The following is a 15,270-nucleotide window of genomic DNA, read 5'->3' as shown; positions in this document are numbered from 1 at the left end:
GATTCTTGGTCAAGCCTATGACAATACTTGCAACATGACTCGCTATGAGCAAATTCATTTAATAGATTGATAGGGAACCCCAAAACACTTGAATGATTTGAGTGACCCGTGTAAGGAAGTCAAAGTCATGTAACCTCCCCTCATGCTTGCAGAGATAGTTTCTATCCCTTTTAGAAGACGGTTTGTCTGATTTTCCTCTTATAATAAATAACAAGCCACTTGAATAATAGAACGGAATCCTCATAAGCATCCTTAAACTCAAAATAAAAGAAAGGTTTGCTTGAGGACAAGCAAAATCTAAGTGTACGATATTTGATATCGGCTAAAAAGTCACGTTTTTACCCCGATATTAGCTCCATTTATGATAAAGTAATTGACTTTATCATCTAAATAAGCATTTATTTGATTCATTTGGTAGATGATATGGCCAAAACAGACGGTTATGTTTGTGCGGTGTCGTCAGGCCGCAGCACGTCATAATCAACCACCAAGGGGGTGGGTACTGTTTTAATTTTATATTTAGCGGGGCCTAAATCGTACTACTCCTTAGTATGAGTAAGGGAAGTATGACCTAGAGTCGTATTTTTGAGATATCAGTAGAATCTAACCTATATTTAAGCCTAAGATAGTTAGGAAGGAGTAGTGGTTACTTAATTTTGGGATTTTCTAATTTATAAGACATATAAAATAAATGCGATAAAATTCGTAATTCAGATAAGGTTAAAGTGAGTGCATACTATGACTTCATCAGTTATTCTGTCGAGATTATGGAATGCTGGCTCATGAATAGGCAGAGGCCTTGTATTTATTACACTGGTCCTAAAAGCCCCTATCATAAGACATGTCACTGGGTACTGCGCTAGGCTTGAAGATTTGAATAGACAGCAACGTCCCTTACCCCCGATGCCCGTGCAGTCTGACTACAAACATACACGTTCAGACGGCTCATCCAATTGAGCGACTCGGTTGGGTGACGTATTAACATTCCACAATGGTCTAAACTTTCTTAAGCATAATAGAATACATGGTTTACCATATCCGAGAGACGTAATGTGTTTCAATGCTTTCGTTAATGATTGGTTTTAAAAGATAGTTAGGCCCTTAAAAAGAGTTCAACCATAAAGAACATCATGGCCAAGTCAAGCTGACTTCCATGAACATGTTCGGTTATCCTAACAGTCCAATCCTTTATGTGTCTAAACAAATAGTTCCTTAATTAACTAAGAATCCCTCAAGCGGGGTGCAATGCTTGAGACCGCGCTATGGTGCAGTGTACTAATCAACACTGACCGGGTTCCATGGCCTTACTTAGCAGAGGTACAACTTACAACAACCGCTGTGCTTCAGCGTACACGTACAAAGTTTATATGCTTGGTGACTACACTAGCATGGTCTGGGACCGACAATGTACTAAGGGTCTAGTCAGATGTTTCTCTACGAAAGAGTCCTCAGTCGGAATCCAAAGCTTGATAGACTTACTACAACCGGTGTGCCTCAGTCGATCTTACGTTGTATCCGATAGACTTTTCTTACCAAGGGGTGACACAGATAGTGTACTCTGAATCGGGGTTCGCGACTTTCCAATAACAGAGCCAATAACTACATTCTATTAGTTGGAAAAGAGATTGAGTTTAAAGCATAATCGGAAAGCATTTCAACAACATACACAAACCATAACATTATTTCGGCATTATAACTGCTTACATCATAGCATACACTAAAGATAACTACTCGCTAATCATGGCAACAATATCACAGAACATAATGATAGAAGGCATTATATAAAGATAAGGGATAGAAGTACCAGTAGATTGAACGAGTTCTGAATACAAAAGTGACAACTTCAAGACTCCAGACCACTTCTAATACAATCTTCGGCGTTCTTCTCCGGGTACTAGGTTTCCCGCACGGAGTCGAAGGCCTTGAGAGTATGAATAATATTGTACAAGAGAGAGAAAGAAGTGAATTGAAGTGTGTGTTGGAATGAATGACAAAGACCCTTTAAATAAGCACAAAATTTGCCTGCAAACGGCTGGCAGGCCGTTTGGCAAGCCGTTTGCAGGGCCCATTTGTTAAGGCAAGCCATTTAACGAGGCTGTTTGATCTGGCCGTTTGGCATGCCGTTTGGCATGCCGGCAGGCTATTTGGCAGCCCGTTTGGCAAGCCGTTTGGCAAGCTGTTTGGCTTACTGATTCCCTGGATCGTAACTTGATTTCTTGTCTTTCACCGTTTTCGCTCTAGAATCTTCGTTTTAGCTCTGATTCTCTTAATTCCTTTTGTACCATCTTCGTAATTACTTGTTCTTCAATTCTAACCAACGAAGTGAGTATTTTGCCAACAAAGTTTGAATCTTTCTTGTTTTTGGGCCTTAATACCGGGGTGAAAACGTGACTTTTAGCCGATATCAAATATCCCACACTTAGACTTTGCTTGTCCTCAAGCAAACTCTCATTTCCTTAAGAATCTTTTCAGAGTTTCTTTTCTAATTGCCTAAGTGGTTTGCTTTTATTATAAGAGCAAAAGATAAGGTGAGTCATCTATGTTATGATTGAAACTATCTCTGCAAGCATGCGAGGAGGTTACATGACATATGCTAGCTTTCACGGGTCACTCAAATCACAAAAGTGTTTAGGGTTCCCTATAGATCTAAGAAATGAATTCACTCATAGCCAGTCATGCTGCACCCATCGTCATAGGCTTGATAAAGACTCAAATCCTTGCTGCTAACGCGAGAACAGTAGTAATCTTAGCTTCTAGGTCATTTGTCAATGATGGAGAAGTAATTTTGGAGTGGTAGTGAAGTTGTTTTTGAGGGGTGAGGTAAAATGGTAATGTAGTCTTTATACAGACTTTTATTCAGATAGATATGAGTGCTGAAGTGTTTGAGAAGCACTTTTGAACTTTTCTTCATTTGATAATCATTTTCGGTCAAGTTCTTCTTCGGCATTTCTCTTATTAAGTTCTCCTCCTTTTCAGAACTTGAAATATATATATATATATATATATATATATATATATATATATATATATATATATATATATATATATATATATATATATATATATATATATATATATATATATATATATATATATATATATATATATATATATATATATATATATATATTGGAGATTTCATCTCGAGAAACTTTTTGCCGGTAAACTTTTTCAAGACCTTTGCCATGATACTTGAGAGGTTTATAACATCGGGTTTTAGGAAGGAATCTCGTTTTCTGGATTTTTCGAGTAATAGTAAAGATGATGTGGGTGTGGTGGTGGAGTAGAAGTAGTGGAGGTGCAGAAGGATTATTTTTGACAAATGGCTAGCTCTTCTGATTATAACCGAATCACGTTTTGCTGCTTATCTAAAGCAAGTTCTGATTCTGAGCACAGACATCGGCACTCTCAACGGAAAATAGGGAAGCATTAAAGATGAATGATGGTCTTATTTGGGGTGCCTCACCATAATCAATTTAGGTCGATAATGCCTTAGTCATGCAATGCTCTATTAGAGATTTGGTTCAACCTAACAAGATTTCCACCCTACTTAAACCTTATTTTTATTGGCAACCGTTTTAGGTTTTCAAAAATACTTTTTCGAAAAGGCTTTATTTTGAAATTTTTTTTTTGAAATTTGGCTTAAGGACTTGGAATCTTCGTAATGGGTTATTTTAATATAGCATAAAAAGATTATACCAACATCCCACACTTAGACGAACATTGTCCTCAATGTTCCTAGTGTATCCCACACTTAGGAGTTTTAGTTGAAGATTTGGGAGTATTTGTCTAGTGTTTTAATTGGGTTGTTATCCCAAACTTAGTGATAAGCTAGGATGTGGCATAGTTCAAATCTTAAGCTAGTAGCAAAAAGAGAGAAATACCCCTAGCAGATGCGGCTTCCTTGCGTCTTTTATTGATCGGCTCATTTTTCATCCTTTATTCTTCTATTCTACTTTATTGCACGGGTTGCCTCCCGAGAAGCGCTTTTGTTTAAGGTCATTGGCTCGACCATAGTGATGCTTTAAAAAGCAAACATTCCTCGATGTTGGTTGAAATCTTGGTCTTCTCGAGGGAATGTGAGTCTTGGCGGGTAAATCCTGAGAAAGTGTCAGACCAATAGTGGTAGAAGATCTGGTACTTCCCTTGAAGATCTTTTGAAAGATAAGTAGTGCGCAGTTTCAGCTCTTGATAAGTCTTGAAGTCCGATGAGAATATGATCCACTGCTCTGATGGTTGACCCATGAATGTCAATCATAGAAGCAGTGCTGGTGGTGATTGTTTCTCAGATGGGATTCTCATTTCGGAGGTCTTCATACAATGTTAGAAACTGTATCTTTAGAATCTTGAAGTCTTCGGAATGGTGATCTCCACAGTAAGAGTCTGTAGCTTTGCACATATTTGTTAAAAGACGAAGTTGAAAAGAAGTGAACAGCAATCCTGACCCAAGCATTAATGTCACCGTCTTTGAGTATATCTCCCGACATCCAACTTTAAATGTGATACTTGGATCTGTAGATTCGTGGAAGATACGTGATATCTGCTTCGTAACATAGGTGGCAATGTTGACTCGATCTGGTTCAAGATGAGAGAACGGATTGTTGCGCCTTACTTCCTCCGTTACAGCGTCTCGTAACTCTTTGATAATTAGATCAGCATGGTGATCAATTGTTACGTAAATTACTAGTCTGTCTGGTGTGAATATCCTTGATCATTTGCAAATCAGAGTGATAAGTAGGGCGTCCGGTGGAAAGATCCACGTGCTTTCGGATGAGAGTCAGTAGTGCTCGTTGGTTTACTGAGGACGGAAGTGCAGATATGGCTAAGGCGTTATAAACCTTAGAGTAAATGATCTTCTGATCTCGACATAATCTTGTCTCAAGAATAGTGCAAAACACTGAATAGTGCTCTCGTTGCCTTTCTTCTTGGTAGATATGATCGTGAAGAGAATTGATAAAGTCTTGAATGCGTTCTTCTAGGATTTCAACATCATTGTCTTCTCTTCGGAGATAGAGGTTGTGTTCTTCTCGGATGGCCATAATTTGTTCTGTTAAGCGTAGTGAAAAATCAATTGTTGATTTACGGATGGCTTCAATAATATATTCAAATTCATCGGTATCATTGATGAAGGTTATCATGTTTGCGTGCGTAGATATGACTGGAATCCGATCTGAGGAAGAGTCCGGATCCCCTTGATCTGATTCGGTTGGAGAGTTTGAGTTATTCAGAATGTCTTCATGTTGCTCTCCCTCGTCATTATCGGTATATTATTCTTCTAAGGATGCGTCTGATGAACGGGTTTCTTCAGTATTCCGGTTCTCCACTTTGATACTTACAGGATCAATTTCTATATCCTTAACCTCAGCCTTGTCGGTCTTCTTCTTGAAGCGAATGATTACACTGTGATCTTCTGTCTCAAACCTCATTAATTCTTCATGACACTTAGTGCTTAGAGCGGGTATTATCACAGTTTCTTTTATGTCTTCCATTTCCTCTTCCTCTTCAGATTCCTCCTCTTCCTCTATTTCTTCGTTAGGATATTCTTCTTCCATTTCTGGGTCGTCTACAGACTGTGATTCGACACCCATCTCGATATCATCGGCTGGTGATGAAGACTCTTCATCGGAAGTGATCCGTCTAGTGGAAATAGCAAACATCTCTGCCTATCCAGAAAGATCGGTTGGTCGGTCAATTTTGAAGGTGACGCTCGCCCCATGTGATCGTAAGATCAAGGTTTGATTGTACACATCAATGACAGTCCTAGCCGTATTCATGAAAGGTCTTCCTAACACTACTGGTGTTTGTAGGTCTTCCTTAATATCCATTAATATGAAATCCGTAGGATACAAGAATTTGTCGACTTTCACCAAGACGTTCTCAACTATGCCCTTAAGATATCGAATTGTGTGATTGGCAAGTTGGATTGTCATTTTAGTTGGTGACAAGTCTCCTAACTCTAATCTCTTGTAGAGAGTAGGGGATTAGGTTGATGCTTGCTCTTAAATCTGCTAGCGCATGAATGGTTCCAGATTGGTAGATTGAACACGGGAAAATGAATCGGCCAGTATCTCCTAGCTTTGGTGGTAGAGAGTTCCTGAGTAATGCAGAGCATTCTTCACTCGGTGGAATTTTGTTAGAATCTGGTATCCTCTCCTTTGTAGAGAGAAGCCTTCGAATGTATCTGATAGTGCTCCAAATGAACATATATTTAGGCACAATATCCTTCCAATATGTAAAGCTTTTAGTTGTAATTGTTCTATTTTTATGTAATATTCGTTTAAATAAATAACAGCGAAGACAAAAGAAGAAAACGATGATTTGAAGACGCAAATGACCAAAAAGCTCAAATGAACAAGATATAATTCAAGTGGTTCAATTTATTGATGAGAAACGTCTAAAAGTTACAAGAATACAAGCCACGAAACGCAAAGTACAAGATATTAATAATACGCAAGGACGTTCGAAAATCCGGAACCGGGACCTGAGCCAACTATCAACGCGCGACGCAACGGACCTAAAATTACAAGTCAACTATGCACAAGAATATAATATAATATATATATATAATTAATATAAATTATATAAATTATATATATTTAAATAAAACGTCGGCAAAACTAGAAAACAAAGTGATGTATGCTGGCCAGCCTATCCATGCGATCGCAAACTCAGCTCACATCTATAAAAGGCAGCGAATTGGACGAGTAATATATATCTTTTTCTCTTCCTTTCTCTGTAAGAAATATATATATATATATATATATATATATATATATATATATATATATATATATATATATATATATATATATAATTTAAAGTTTAATTTAAGTTTAATAACAATTGGGTTATTGTAAGAAATGTTTTAAGGTTTTGTAAGTCTGAACTCTGTCCGTGTAACGCTACGCGATTAATCACCACTGTAAGCTATGTTCTTCCTTTTTAAATTAATGTCTTGTAACTAAGTTATTATTATGCTTATTTGAACCAAAGTAATCGTGATGTTAGACTAAATATTAAGACGGGGTTATTAGATTTTGTACCATAATTAAGGTTTGGACAAAAGACCGACACTTGTGGACATTGGACTATGACTATTAATAGATAGGGGATATTGTCTAATTGAGCGACAACTCATTGGAACCTGTCGAACCTATCTTCAATTTAGTATGTCCTATTTAGTAACGTTTATACGACATCTTTTACGATCATTTAATTAATTATTTGGCTTGGGTAATTGATTATTCATTCTGATCAAGTGGGTAAATTAATATTCATATCTCATTAAAACATGGGTGGATTACATACAAGGATAATTGGTGTAATTGTTAACAAAGTACTAAAACCTTGGATTACACGCAGTCGATAACCTGGTGTAATCATTAAACAAAGTATTAAAACCTTGTTACAGTTCGAATCCCTAATTAGTTGGAATATTTGACTTCGGGAATAAGGTTAATTTGACGAGCATTTTATAATTATGACCGATGAACTATTATGGACAAAAACCAGATAGGTATCAAATAAACCAGGACAAAGGACAATTAACCCGGGTAACAATTAATTAAAATCAAAACGTCAAACATCATGATTACGGAAGTTTAAATAAGCATAATTCTTTTATTGTATTTCTCATCGTACTTTTATTTCCTGTCATTTTATTATTCGCAATTTTATATATCGTCATTTAAATATTGTTATTTATTCTAAGCATTTTAATTATCGTCATTTATTTTTTCGACTTTTTAATTTTCGACGTTTTTCGACGCACTCTTTTTCTTCCTCTTATTTCTCGACGCTCTAGTTTTTAAGACATAGATTTTATCTTCAAAATTTCGACGAAAAATTATTTTAAGCGGTTATATTGATAGACATCCAAAATTTTCTGGTTCGTAGTAATAGTTGGATTTGTTAGTGGCTAGTTGTGGGCTTCCGATTTAAAGGGTCCTGGCTACCTGCTGCATCTATTGGCTATTCGAAACGTGGGCAAAATCAGAAAAGTCTATTAATTTAATAATTTATATATTTTTTTTCTTATTTTTATAACTAATAGGATATTCTGTGAATGCACCGAGCAAAACGTTCACCACCTTTCATACGTTCACCACCTGTAACTCGATCAAGACATCTAGCCAATATTATCGCCGTTGATTTTTCTTTAGAATCATCATCTAGTCGAACAAGTTCTCCAACTCAAATTTCCGATAATCCATTTTTTGAACCCGATTTCACAATTGAGAACCCGGAGGATATTCAAGGACAATTCAGAGATCCTGAACCACAAATCATTCAACCGGAGATTGTCGAGAAAGAAACCATTAAATCAGAATCCTCTAGTGATTCAGATTCAACAATTTCAAATATGGAAATAACGGAACCTCTAAGTATGGAAGACCGAATGGGAGCCACACGCATGGGCCAAGGTCACGCCATTATTAAGCCAGACATTAATGCGCCAGATTATGAAATCAAAGGACAAATCCTACACATGGTAACTAATCAATGCCAATATAGTGGTACGCCAAAAGAAGATCCAAACGAACATCTTCAAACCTTTAATAGGATTTGTACTCTATTCAAAATCAGAGAAGTAGAGGATGAACAGATTTATCACATGTTGATTCCCTGGACTTTAAAGGGAGAAGCCAAAGATTGGTTAGAATCATTACCTGAAGGGGCGATTGATACATGGGATGTCTTAGTTGAAAAATTTCTTAAACAATTCTTTCCGGCATCTAAAGCCGTGAGACTTCAAGGAGAAATAGTTACGTTCACACAAAAGCCAAATGAAACATTATATGAGGCATGGACAAGATTCGGAAAGTTGTTGAGAGGATGTCCTCAACATGGTTTAGACACTTATCAAATAGTACAAATATTCTACCAAGCATGCGACATTACTACACGAAAAGACATCGACAAAGCAGCTGGTGGTTCCATTATGAAGAAAACCACAACCGAATCTCACAAGATAATTGATAATACAGCCTCCCACTCGCATGAGTGGCACAAAGAAAAAGATATTTTTCATTCATCTAAAGTGGCTAGAGCCGATTCTAGCCATGACTTTGATTTCATTTCTGCAAAAATAGATGCTTTCGAGAGACGAATGGAAAAGATGACTAAAGATATTCACGCAATACGAATCAGTTGTGAGTAATGCGGTGGACCACACTTAACGAAAGATCGTCACATTGAGCAAACGATGGAACAACGTGAGAATGTTTCCTACATGAACCAAAGGCTGGGAAATAATTATCAGAATAATTATCAACCGCCAAGGCCAAACTTTAATCGAAATCAAAACATTCTTTACAATCCAAATGGACCCAACAATAACTCGTACAACCAACAAGGTCCAAATAACCAACCAACTCAAAACAACACTTTCAATCAACAAAAACCTATCTTGTATAAACCACCACAACAAACCGAAGAGAAAAAGTCAAATCTGGAAGAAATGATGGCAAAGCTAATGGAATCTCAAACACAATTTATTACATCTCAAACCCAAACAAATGAGAGGTTTGATCAGTCATTAAGAACTCAACAAGCTTCCATTTTGAATCTAGAAAAACACGTAGGTACTCTTGCTAGCATGATGAGTGAGAGGGAACAAGGAAAACTACCGAATGTTATTAAAGTAAATCCTCGGAATGAGAATGTTAATATGGTATCAACAAATTCTGAAAAACCAGCTTCAGAAGATGGGAAGGTTTTAGATGTGAGTAACAATGAAGAAGTTACAACACCACCACCACCCGAGTATATAAAGCCAATGGTGGCACCATACAGACCACCCATCCCGTTTCCAAGAAAAGGAGTTGAGTATGAGCAAGTAATAGGTAATAAAGTTTGTGATACCTATGGAAAGAAGAAGAAGAATAAGAAAGTGCAAGAAACAAAAACAGTAAAAGTAAACCCGGTGAAGACAGTTCCACCAAAACCTCCACCAAGGTTGGGTGATCCGGGTGAATTTATTGTTCCTTGTCTACTTAGTGATTGTGTCATGTATGATGCACTAGCAGATTTAGGTGCGAGTGTGAGTGTTATGCCTCTTTCATTATATAAGAGATTAGGAGTAGGTAAGCTAAGTCCAACAAAAATGAGTGTTCGACTCTTTGATCAAACCATTAGGCACCCAGTTGGAATTGCTGACAACCTACCCGTTCAAGTGGGTAATTTAACATTTTTAGTCGAATTTATTGTCATTGACATAGAAGAGGACTCAAATATTCCTCTAATTTTAGGTCAACCATTATTAGCGTCCACCGGGGCGTTATTTGATGTAAGAGAGGGTAGAATGACACTTAGTAATGATGAAAAATCGATCACCTTTGTGAGTCGAAAGTCTAAATCTCCACCAACCAAAACCGTTGAACCAACAAAAACGATTGGTAAGAACTATATTGTTTTACCAACGCCAATGGTAGTGCTTAACAATAATAAAACGTCTAAGTGTGGGGAAGATGAAGTAAAACCTAATGATGACCTGATAACAAAGAACCCCGTTGTTGATACGAAATTAAATGACTCCGTTATTAATAGTTCAATGAAGAAACTTATTAAACGAATTCGCGATGCTAGAACCATGGGGAACTTTAAGTTATGTAACCGATTAGTATCCAATCTATCGCCTAAAAAAGGCAAAACTAGTTGAATTTGTGGATATTACACAGGAATCCGACCAATAGCTTAAAGCAAAAGTCACAGATATGCAAGTTGATTATGGTCCAAAAGAAATTGACAATGAAGTTAATCACAATTTCGACACCACAGCTACCTAAGTGTGGAGAGATTCAAATGTTCGAAAAAGAAAATGCTGTCTAAAGTTAGTTGTTCTGTTCTCGTGTAGTTCCGAGAATGGAATCCGATTGGTCTTTTCCACTAGCAGACACTAAAGAACTAGTTTTCTCCCCCCATTCTGAATTTTTGTTTTGTAGGTTTTGAATAAAATTAATATGCATTTTTAAATTTAAGTTTTGTGTGATTTTAAAAACAAAAATTATTTTATTTCATTAAGTTTAAAAAAATAATTTCTAAAATTCATCGTAAGTTGAAGACTAGGTCATGGAACCGAAATTGCTTTACCCGAGGGCGGGGCGACTAATTTTGTTATCATTCTTTTTAATTTTATTCATCTAAAGTATACCAAAAAAATTAAAAAACCCAAAAATCTTTGCTTTTAAAACAATCGCTTTAAAAACGACAAATTTTAAATTTTGTCGAGGGACGGACTAGGTAAACGTACCGAAACTACCTAAAGTAAAAGGAAACAAAATTTTAAAAATTATTCATTTAAATTGTTTTAATAAATAAAGGTTTTATATATAAAAAATATATATTATATATATGTTTGTAGTTTATCTTATGTACAAAATATGGTAAAACAGCGCACTTTCAAATACTGACATTAAAGTTCAGCAAAAGCTACTAATTTTGACGACAAGACGCAAAATATCAAATGTGATATAAAATAATATGTTTGCAAACTTGGTATTTTTAATCACTTTTCTGTGATGACCCGGGAATTTCCGACTAAATTTAAACTTGAATCTTATTTGATTTCGATACGATAAGCAAAATCTGTAATGTTGAGTCTCAAAAACTTTGAACTGTGTTCATGCATACATTTGACCTGTGACCATTCTCGACGATTCACGAACAACTATTTGTAAATTGATATATATATATATATATATATATATATATATATATATATATATATATATATATATATATATATATATATATATATATATATATATATATATGTAATAAAACATGGTATTAAAATGTGTTTATATATACATATACATATAGTATATTGAAAATACGATTTCGAGTTTAAATAGTAAACGTCAGTAAAACTCGGTTGTCATTTCGCCAGCGTTCATATAGTTCTAATACGTGTTTAAAAAGATTGAAAATAAAAATTGAACTGTAAATTGATTACGAAGATTTTGGGTTTGATAAAAATATTTTTACCCTTTTAAGTTTAAATATTTGTATCCCGTATATATTAATTTGAACAGAAAATAAATATTTATCGAACATTTTTTATCAGGTTTCAAACAGTTAATGAGTGAAATAATTAAATATACATAATCTAAAAATTTGGGATTTTTAGGAACACTTTTATGTATTAACTGTTTAGCAATGGACACGAAATAATATCCGCTTTAAACTGTCGGTAGAATATATACAAATTAATTTCACGAGATGCATTTATGTACTGTGTTTGCCATCTCATCCACTAGCCTATTTAATATTATACTACTTTGATATTGATTGATTGAATCACATAAATATATTAGATATATATGTAATCGATATACATATGCATATGTAAAAACTACCCACTATTTTTTTTGTTGACTACTGCATTTGCATTTGTTCTTCCTTCACTAACACCACAACTCTTGAGTATTCTTTTTCTAACCAAAATCGAGAACGAGTATGATGATTTCACACTTTATATTTTTAACCGAATGTTACTATCATCAAAACCATCATCATCGATAGGATTACCATCGACCACCATACCATCTATCCTCCACCACCGCCGGTTTATTCACCTCCTAACACCACCATACACAAACCCATCCACCACATCATATTGTGAACAACATCACATACCACTTTTCTTGTTAATTATTCAAACCCACCAAACCACAACCATTTTTTTTCATCAAATCATTTCCACGTTTTGTTTATTGTTATCATCAACACCACACCCACTTGTCATCATGGAACCACTATCACCTTCATACGAACCACCACTCACGCCACCATGAACCTTTCTATTCTCTCGTTTATCGAGCAACAACACTTTAACACCATCACCGTCACCCATATCACTAAACCCATCACCATCTCTCTCTCTCTCTCTCTCTCACTATATCTCTCTCATCTTCTCTCGTTGCAACCAAGAATCATGAACAACCATCGAGCCATTGCAGCGGCTGTTAATGACCACTCACCGTCACCTTAAACTTCCAACGATAACCACCATTTAAAACCCTACGCGATCATTTATAAACTACTGGCATTTCAGTGCAGTTCTACAGCTGCATTAGCTTCGATTTTATTTCAGGTTCGTAATAAAACTCAATGGTTACCCTCTTTAATCTTCAAAAACCATTGAAACCCCCATTAACTCGTTATTTATAGTTGATCTACAACAAAACTAATACTGCCTGTTGTGGAGCCATTTAATTAAAGAGAAGGATAGATTAGGTTCACACTGTATTGTTTTAGTCAACTTGGATATAGAATATATAAACATAGAGTATATTTAAAATTACTAGTGGAGCAAGTGGGCACTCCGTGGTCGACAAGAAGGATTCATATAATGACGTTCCATTATTATTTTTATATGATTAATATAGTGATCGGTGATTACTTATTGGGCTAGTGACAAATGAAATGTTAATGAAAATGTTTATATGATGAAGATTTAGGGTGATGTTGATTAGATGATAATGGTGGTCGAATTATTTATGAAGATGATATACGATGCACGATAGTAATGAATGATGGGGAGGACAACGAATGATTATGACTTTGATGTCGAGATAGTCACGGTTATGGTGAAGATGATGTTAAACAGTTTAAGTATGATCTTATGATGATATTAGTCGATGGTGATGCTAGATGATAGAAGGTGATACGTAATAATCTTTGATGTTGATGATGATCGATCAATGAGGAATTGATATAGTTAGAAAAAAAAAAGATATAGATGATGATGATGATGTAGCGACCCGACCAAATCGTCATTGACGGCGCCGTCTACTTAGGTCCCGTTACGTGGTCATAAGTCTTTAAAACAACGTTTGACCAAAAGATATGTCGCATTCATTTCAAATGTAAAGGTTGTTCAAGTTTACAAGAATAGTTCCACCACAAGTTACGATACAAAGTTTTAAGTACAAATGAAACTTATGCGACACAATTTAAAAGTATCCAAAAGACGCTCCATGTATGCATATATACTCGACATCCAATGCAAGTATCAAAATAATGAGCGGAAGCATGTATCATGTATCGTTCAAGGACCTGAGAAAACCATAGAAATCTGTCAACGAAAACGTTGGTGAAATCATAGGTTTAAGTAAGTAAGTACAAGTGAACCACAAGATTTGCATCAATGAAATAATAGTAATACATTCCAAAAGTTTGTTTCACGAGCACCCAATTATCAATGCTTAACGTTTCCTTCCATTGAACCCCATCACTTAGTGCTAGAACATACACTGTTTCTCGAAAATATATTTCATTCGTAAACGGTAGCGAACCGTTTGAATGAGGGTTTGTCAAACCCATATGGATCCATACAACATAAGTTCTCGCTTACACCCGGCAAGTGTAACTAATGATAATCGAATTGAGGATTTTGTTCTAAACTCGTATGTAGAATGTTTGTTTTCCTGTACTTGTGTTCACTTAGTAAAAGAAATGTTTATGTTTTCTCATCCCAAATGTAAGTTCAAAAGAGTAAAAGTGGGACTATGATCTCACCTTGAGTGCACGAGTAGTAAAGTACTTCAACAAGTAAACGTGTGCAAAGAACAATGCTAGTCTTGACCTAAACAATAGGTTGTATCAATAACGGTAAACACGATAGGTCAAAGATGTTCAATTAGTCCTATGGCTCGTTAAGACTCGATCATAATAGCATGTGAATCAAATTGTCATGTTTCATGCAAGGTACAAGTATAAAAACATGTTAGAACGATTGCACAAATATTTGGTTAAGTTTGATTAAAAGTCAAACTTTGGTCGGTCAAAGTCAACGAAAGTCAACACGTTCGGGTCGGGTTCCGAACTATTTTTCTGAGGTTTTTATTCATATATAAGCATGTTAGAACAAGTCTCATGTGAATCGGAGGTCCGTAGTATGCCAAACATTTTTCGTATTTTGGACATGGAGGTCAGAACCTGACCCCCTTATATGTCGCGCCGCGATATGAAAGGGCCGCGCCGCGGCAAAGGCCGGGTGCTGGTGCCTGGCCAGTCCCAAATGTTCAAGTCTCAATCCAAAACCTTTTTGTGCATAAAACACAAACCGTTAACACTTAGGACTCGCACCTTATATCGTTGGAAAGCTCTTTTGACGTAGAATGCAACTAAACACAATTCATCAATCAAAAACCTCATTTGTAACAACCGAGTTTTCAAACCAAGTGATCATTCAATGCACACATTAATGCTTCAAACTCACCAATGCACATTTAATGATTTAGGCATTCAATGCATACATATGAC

At 35.8% G+C, this 15,270-nt stretch overlaps 1 non-coding gene across 1 annotated transcript; it reads right to left on the bottom strand.

Moving 5' to 3' along the window:
- Positions 1–8,746: 8,746 nt before the first annotated feature.
- Positions 8,747–8,853, bottom strand: LOC139903081 (small nucleolar RNA R71). The gene has a single exon (XR_011777927.1). It is a non-coding gene; the product is annotated as a small nucleolar RNA R71 (small nucleolar RNA).
- Positions 8,854–15,270: the final 6,417 nt, after the last annotated feature.

The sequence above is a fragment of the Rutidosis leptorrhynchoides genome, chromosome 3, assembly GCF_046630445.1.
Source record: "Rutidosis leptorrhynchoides isolate AG116_Rl617_1_P2 chromosome 3, CSIRO_AGI_Rlap_v1, whole genome shotgun sequence".
In the NCBI taxonomy this organism is placed as follows: domain Eukaryota; kingdom Viridiplantae; phylum Streptophyta; class Magnoliopsida; order Asterales; family Asteraceae; genus Rutidosis; species Rutidosis leptorrhynchoides.
Note: the sequence above shows the minus strand (reverse complement) of the source record. Positions and strands in the feature narration are given on the sequence as shown.